This window comes from Somniosus microcephalus, chromosome 4 (assembly GCF_052327205.1).
Source record: "Somniosus microcephalus isolate GS21.2 chromosome 4, FLI_Smic_1.0, whole genome shotgun sequence".
Taxonomy (NCBI): Eukaryota; Metazoa; Chordata; class Chondrichthyes; order Squaliformes; family Somniosidae; genus Somniosus; species Somniosus microcephalus.
In genome coordinates, this window is record NC_140990.1 from 93428401 (window position 1) to 93435743 (window position 7343).

Here is a 7343-nt window from a genome sequence, read left to right on the forward strand (position 1 = left end):
TCTCTCTACCCCCCTTTTCTGGTGCTCTCTCCTATTTCCCCTGTTTCTGGTGCCCTCTCCTAATTCCACTGTTTCTGGTGCTCTCTCCTCATTCCCCTCTTTCTGGTGCTCTCTCCTATTTCCCCTGTTTCTGGTGCTCTCTCCTATTTCCCCTGTTTCTGGTGCTCTCTCCTAATTCCCCTGTTTCTGGTGCTCTCTCCTAATTCCCCTGTTTCTGGTGCTCTCTCCTAATTCCCCTGTTTCTGGTGCTCTCTCCTAATTCCCCTGTTTCTGGTGCCCTCTCCTAATTCCCCTGTTTCTGGTGCTCTCTCCTAATTCCCCTGTTACTGGTGCTCTCTCCTAATTCCTCTGTTTCTGGTGCTCTCTCCTAATTCCTCTGTTTTTGGTGCTCTCTCCTATTTCCCCTGTTTCTGGTGCCCTCTCCTAATTCCCCTGTTTCTGGTGCTCTCTCCTAATTCCCCTGTTTCTGGTGCCCTCTCCTAATTCCCCTGTTTCTGGTGCCCTCTCCTAATTCCCCTGTTTCTGGTGCTCTCTCCTAATTCCCCTGTTTCTGGTGCCCTCTCCTAATTCCCCTGTTTCTGGTGCCCTCTCCTATTTCCCCTGTTTCTGGTGCCCTCTCCTAATTCCCCTGTTTCTGGTGCCCTCTCCTAATTCCACTGTTTCTGGTGCTCTCTCCTAATTCCCCTGTTTCTGGTGCTCTCTCCTAATTCCCCTGTTTCTGGTGCTCTTTCCTAATTCCCCTGTTTCTGGTGCTCTCTCCTAATTCCCCTGTTTCTGGTGCTCTCTCCTAATTCCCCTGTTTCTGGTGCTCTCTCCTAATTCCCCTGTTTCTGGTGCTCTCTCCTAATTCCCCTGTTTCTGGTGCTCTCTCCTAATTCCCCTGTTTCTGGTGCTCTCTCCTAATTCCCCTGTTTCTGGTGCTCTCTCCTAATTCCCCTGTTTCTGGTGCTCTCTCCTATTTCCCCTGTTTCTGGTGCTCTCTCCTAATTCCCCTGTTTCTGGTGCTCTCTCCTAATTCCCCTGTTTCTGGTGCTCTCTCCTAATTCCCCTGTTTCTGGTGCTCTCTCCTAATTCCCCTGTTTCTGGTGCCCTCTCCTAATTCCTCTGTTTCTGGTGCTCTCTCCTAATTCCCCTGTTTCTGGTGCCCTCTCCTAATTCCCCTGTTTCTGGTGCTCTCTCCTAATTCCCCTGTTTCTGGTGCCCTCTCCTAATTCCCCTGTTTCTGGTGCCCTCTCCTATTTCCCCTGTTTCTGGTGCCCTCTCCTAATTCCCCTGTTTCTGGTGCCCTCTCCTAATTCCCCTGTTTCTGGTGCCCTCTCCTAATTCCCCTGTTTCTGGTGCCCTCTCCTAATTCCCCTGTTTCTGGTGCTCTCTCCTTATTCCCCTGTTTCTGGTGCTCTCTCCTATTTCCACTGTTTCTGGTGCTCTCTCCTAATTCCCCTGTTTCTGGTGCTCTCTCCTAATTCCCCTGTTTCTGGTGCTCTCTCCTATTTCCACTGTTTCTGGTGCTCTCCCTCTATTTCCACTGTTTCTGGTGCTCTCTCCTAATTCCCCTGTTTCTGGTGCCCTCTCCTAATTCCACTGTTTCTGGTGCTCTCTCCTAATTCCCCTGTTTCTGGTGCTCTCTCCTAATTCCCCTGTTTCTGGTGCTCTCTCCTAATTCCTCTGTTTCTGGTGCTCTCTCCTAATTCCCCTGTTTCTGGTGCTCTCTCCTAATTCCCCTGTTTCTGGTGCTCTCTCCTAATTCCCCTGTTTCTGGTGCTCTCTCCTAATTCCCCTGTTTCTGGTGCCCTCTCCTAATTCCCCTGTTTCTGGTGCTCTCTCCTATTTCCCCTGTTTCTGGTGCTCTCTCCTAATTCCCCTGTTTCTGGTGCTCTCTCCTAATTCCCCTGTTTCTGGTGCTCTCTCCTAATTCCCCTGTTTCTGGTGCTCTCCTAATTCCCCTGTTTCTGGTGCTCTCTCCGAATTCCCCTGTTTCTGGTGCTCTCTCCTAATTCCCCTGTTTCTGGAGCTCTCTCCTGATTCCACTGTTTCTGGTGCTCTCTCCTAATTCCCCTTTTTCTCGTGCCATCTCCTAATTCCTCTGTTTCTGATGCTCTCTCCTAATTCCCCTGTTTCTGGTGCTCTCTCCTAATTCCGCTGTTTCTGGTGCTCTCTCCTAATCCCCCTGTTTCTGGTTCTCTCTCCTAATTCCCCTGTTTCTGGTGCTCTCTCCTATTTCCCCTGTTTCTGGTGGTCTCTCCTAATTCCCCTGTTTCTGGTGCTCTCTCCTAATTCCACTGTTTCTGGTGCTCTCTCCTAATTCCCCTGTTTCTGGTGCTCTCTCCTAATTCCCCTGTTTCTGGTGCTCTCTTCTAATTACCCTGTTTCTGGTGCTCTCTCCTAAATACCCTGTTTCTGGTGCTCTCTCCTAATTCCCCTGTTACTGGTGCTCTCTCCTAATTCCCTCTGTTTCTGGTGCTCTCTCCTAATTCCCCTGTTTCTGGTGCTCTCTCCTAATTCCCTCTGTTTCTGGTGCTCTGTCCTAATTCCCCTGTTTCTGGTGCTCTCTCCTAATTCCCCTGTTTCTGGTGCTCTTTCCTAATTCCCCTTTTTCTGGTGCTCTCTCCTAATTCCCCTGTTTCTGGTGCTCTCTCCTAATTCCCCTGTTTCTGGTGCCTTCTCTTATTCCCCTGTTTCTGGTGCTCTCTCCTAATTCCCCTGTTTCTGGTGCTCTCTCCCAATTCCCCTGTTTCTTGTGCTCTCTCCTAATTCCCCTGTTTCTGGTGCTCTCTCCTAATTCCCTGTTTCTGGGGCTCTCTCCTAATTCCCCTGTTTCTGGGGCTCTCTCCTAATTCCCCTGTTTCTGGAGCTCTCTCCTAATTCCCCTTTTTCTGGTGCTCTCTCCTAATTCCCCTGTTTCTGGAGCTCACTCCTAATTCCCTTGTTTTTGGTGCCCTCTCCTAATTCCCCTGTTTCTGGGGCTCTCTCCTAATTCCCCTGTTTCTGGGGCTCTCTCCTAATTCCCCTGTTTCTGGAGCTCTCTCCTAATTCCCCTGTTTCTGGAGCTCTCTCCTAATTCCCTTATTTTTGGTGCCCTCTCCTAATTCGCTGTTTCTGGGGCTCTCTCCTAATTCCCCTTTTTCTGGTGCTCTCTCCTAATTCCACTGTTTCTGGTGCTCTCTCCTAATTCCCCTGTTTCTGGTGCTCTCTCCTATTTTCCCTTTTTCTGTTGCTCTCTCCTAATTCCCCTGTTTCTGGTGCTCTCTCCTAATTCCCCTGTTTCTGGAGCTCTCTCCTAATTCCCTTATTTTTGGTGCCCTCTCCTAATTCGCTGTTTCTGGGGCTCTCTCCTAATTCCCCTTTTTCTGGTGCTCTCTCCTATTTCCACTGTTTCTGGTGCTCTCTCCTAATTCCCCTGTTTCTGGTGCTCTCTCCTATTTTCCCTTTTTCTGGTGCTCTCTCCTAATTCCCCTGTTTCTGGTGCTCTCTCCTAATTCCCCTGTTTCTGGTGCTCTCTCCTAATTCTGCTGTTTCTGTTGCTCTCTCCTAATTCCCTCTGTTTCTGGTGCTCCCTACAATTCCCCTGTTTCTGGTGCTCTCTCCTAATTCCCTCTGTTTCCGGTGCTCTGTCCTAATTCCCCTGTTTCTGGTGCTCTCTCCTAATTCCCCTGTTTCTGCTGCTCTCTCCTAATACCCCTGTTTCTGGTGCTCTCTCCTAATTCTGCTGTTTCTGGTGCCCTCTCCTAATTCCACTGTTTCTGGTGCTCTCTCCTAATTCCCGTGGTTCTGGTGCTCTCCTATTTCCTCTGTTTCTGGTGCTCTCTCCTAATTCCCCTGCTTTTGGTGCTCTCTCCTAATTCCCTGTTTCTGGGGCTCTCTCCTAATTCCCCTGTTTCTGGAGCTCTCTCCTAATTCCCCTGTTTCGGCTGCTCTCTCCTAATTCCCCTGTTTCTGGTGCCCTCTCCTAATTCCACTGTTTCTGGTGCTCTCTCCTAATTCCCCTCTTTCTGGTGGTCTCTCCTAATTCCCCTGTTTCTGGTGCTCTCTCCTAATTCCTCTGTTTCTGGTGCTCTCTCCTATTTCCCCTGTTTCTGGTGCTCTCTCCTAATTCCGCTGTTTCTGGTGCTCTCTCCTAATTACCCTGTTTCTGGTGCTCTCTCCTAATTCCCCTGTTTCTGGTGCTCTCTCCTAATTCCCCTGTTTCTGGTGCTCTCTCCTAATTTCCCTTTTTCTGGTGCTCTCTCCTAATTCCCCTGTTTCTGGTGCTCTCTCCTAATTCCCCTGTTTCAGGTGCTCTCTCCTAATTCTGCTGTTTCTGGTGCTCTCTCCTAATCCCCCTGTTTCTGGTGCTCACTACAATTCCCCTGTTTTTGCTGCTCTCTCCTAATTCCCTTTTTCTGGTGCTCTCTCCTAATTCCCTCTGTTTCTGGTGCTCTGTCCTAATTCCCCTGTTTCTGCTGCTCTCTCCTAATTCCCCTGTTTCTGGTGCTCTTTCCTAATTCCCCTGTTTCTGCTGCTCTCTCCTAATTCCCCTGTTTCTGGTGCTCTTTCCTAATTCCCCTGTTTCTGGTGCTCTCTCCTAATTCCCCTGCTTTTGATGCTCTCTCCTAATTCCCTGTTTCCTGGGCTCTCTCCTAATTCCCCTGTTTGTGGTGCTCTCTCCTAATTCCCCTGTTTCTGGTGCTCTCTCCCAATTCCCCTGTTTCTGGTGCTTTCTCCTAATTCCCCTGTTTCTGGTGCTCTCTCCTAATTCCCCTGTTTCTGGTGCTCTCTCCTAATTCCCCTTTTTCTGGAGCTCTCTCCTAATTCCCTTGTTTCTGGTGCCCTCTCCTAATTCCACTGTTTCTGGTGCTTTCTCCTTATTCCACTGTTCCTGGTGCTCTCTCGTAATTCCTCTGTTTCTGCTGCTCTCTCCTAATTCCCCTGTTTCTGGTCCTCTCTCCTAATACCCCTGTTTCTGGTGCTCTCTCCTAAATCTGCTGTTTCTGGTGCCCTCTCCTGATTCCACTGTTTCTGGTGCTCTCTCCTAATTCCCCTGTTTCTGGTGCTCTCCTATTTCCCCTATTTCTTGTGCTCTCTCCTAATTCCCCTGCTTTTGGTGCTCTCTCCGAATTCCCTGTTTCTGGGAATCTCTCCTAATTCCCCTGTTTCTGGGGCTCTCTCTTAATTCCCCTGTTTCTGGAGCTCTCTCCTAATTCCCCTGTTTCGGCTGCTCTCTCCTAATTCCCCTGTTTCTGGTGTTCTCTCTTATTTCTCCTCTTTCTGGTGCACTCTCCTAATTCCCCTGTTTCTGTTGCTCTCTCCTAATTCCTCTGCTTCTGGTGCTCTCTCCTAATCCCCCTGTTTCTGGTGCTGTCTCCTAATTCCCGTTTCTGGTGCTCTCTCCTAATTCCCCTGTTTCTGGTGCTCTCTCCTAATTCCCCTGTTTCTGGTGCTCTCTCCTAATTCCCCTGTTTCTGGAGCTCTCTCCTGATTCCCCTGTTTCTGGTGCTCTCTCCTAATTCCCCTGTTTCTGGTGCTCTCTCCTAATTCCCCTGTTTCTGATGCTCTCTCCAATTCCCCTGTTTCTGGTGCTCTCTCCTAATTCCCCTGTTTCTGGAGCTCTCTCCTAATTCTGTTGTTTCTGCTGCTCTCTCCTAATTCCCCTGTTTCTGGTGCTCTATCCTAATTCCCCTGTTTCTGGTGCTCTCTCCTAATTCCCCTGTTTCTGGAGCTCTCTCCTAATTCTGTTGTTTCTGCTGCTCTCTCCTAATTCCCCTGTTTCTGGTGCTCTATCCTAATTGCCCTGTTTCTGGTGCTCTCTCCTAATTCCCCTGTTTCTGGTGCTCTCTCCGAATTCCCCAGTTTCTGGTGCCCTCTCCTAATTACCCTGTTTCTAGTGCTCTCTCCTAATTCCCCTGTTTCTGGTGCTCTTTCCTAATTCCCCTGCTTCTGGAGCTCTCTCCTAATTCCCCTGTTTTTGGTGCCCTCTCCTAATTCCCCTGTTTCTGGTGCTCTCTCCTAATTCCCCTGTTTCTGGTGCCCTCTCCTAATTCCCCTGTTTCTGGTGCTTTCTCCTAATTCCCCTGTTTCTGGTGCTCTCTCCTAATTCCCCTGTTTCTGGTGCTCTCTCCTAATTCCCCTGTTTCTGGTGCTCTCTCCTAATTCCCCTGTTCTGGTGCTCTCTCCTAATTCCCCTGTTTCTGGAGATCTCTCCTGATTCCCCTGTTTCTGGTGCTCTCTCCTAATTCCTTTGTTTCTGCTCCTCTCTCCTAATTCCCCTGTTTCTGGTGCTCTCTCCTAATTCCCCTTTTTCTCGTGCCATCTCCTAATTCCTCTGTTTCTGATGCTCTCTCCTAATTCCCCTGTTTCTGGTGCTCTCTCCTAATTCCACTGTTTCTGGTGCTCTCTCCTAATTCTGCTGTTTCTGGTGCTCTCTCCTAATCCCCCTGTTTCTGGTGCTCCCTACAATTCCCCTGTTTCTGCTGCTCTCTCCTAATCCCCCTGTTTCTTGTGCTCTCTCCTAATTCCCTGTTTCTGGGGCTCTCTCCTAATTCCCCTGTTTCTGGAGCTCTCTCCTAATTCCCCTGTTTCTGGTGCTCTCTCCTAATTACCCTGTTTCTGGTGCTCTCTCCTAATTCCCCTGTTTCTGGTGCTCTCTCCTTATTCCCCTGCTTCTGGTGCCCTCTCCTAATTCCCCTGTTTCTGGGGCTTTCTCCTTATTCCACTGTTTCCGGTGCTCTCTCCTAATTCCTCTGTTTCTGGTGCCCTCGCCTAATTCCACTGTTGCTGGTGCTCTCTCCTAATTCCCCTTTTTCTGTTGCTCTCTCCAAATTCCCCTGTTTCTGGTGCTCTCTCCTGATTCCACTGTTTCTGGTGCTCTCTCCTAATTCCCATGTTTCTGGTGCTCTCTCCTAATTGCTGTTTCTGGTGCTCTATCCTAATTCGCCTGTTTCTGGTGCTCTCTCCTAATTCCCCTGTTTCTGCTGCTCTCTCCTAATACCCCTGTTTCTGGTGCTCTCTCTTAATTCCCCTTTTTCTGGTGCCATCTCCTAATTCCTCTGTTTCTGATGCTCTCTCCTAATTCCACTGTTTCTGGTGCTCTCTCCTAATTCCCCTGTTTCTGGAGCTCTCTCCTAATTCCCCTGTTTCTGGTGCACTCTCCTAATTTCCCTGTTTCTGGAGCTCTCTCCTAATGCCCCTGTTTCTGGTGCTCTCTCCTAATTCCCATGTTTCTGGTGCTCTCTCCTAATTCCCCTGTTTCTGGTGCTCTCTCCTAATTTCCCTGTTTCTGGAGCTCTCTCCTTATTCCCCTGTTTCTGGTGCTCTCTCCTAATTCCCCTGTTTCTGGTGCTCTCTCCTAATTCCCACGTTTCTGGTGC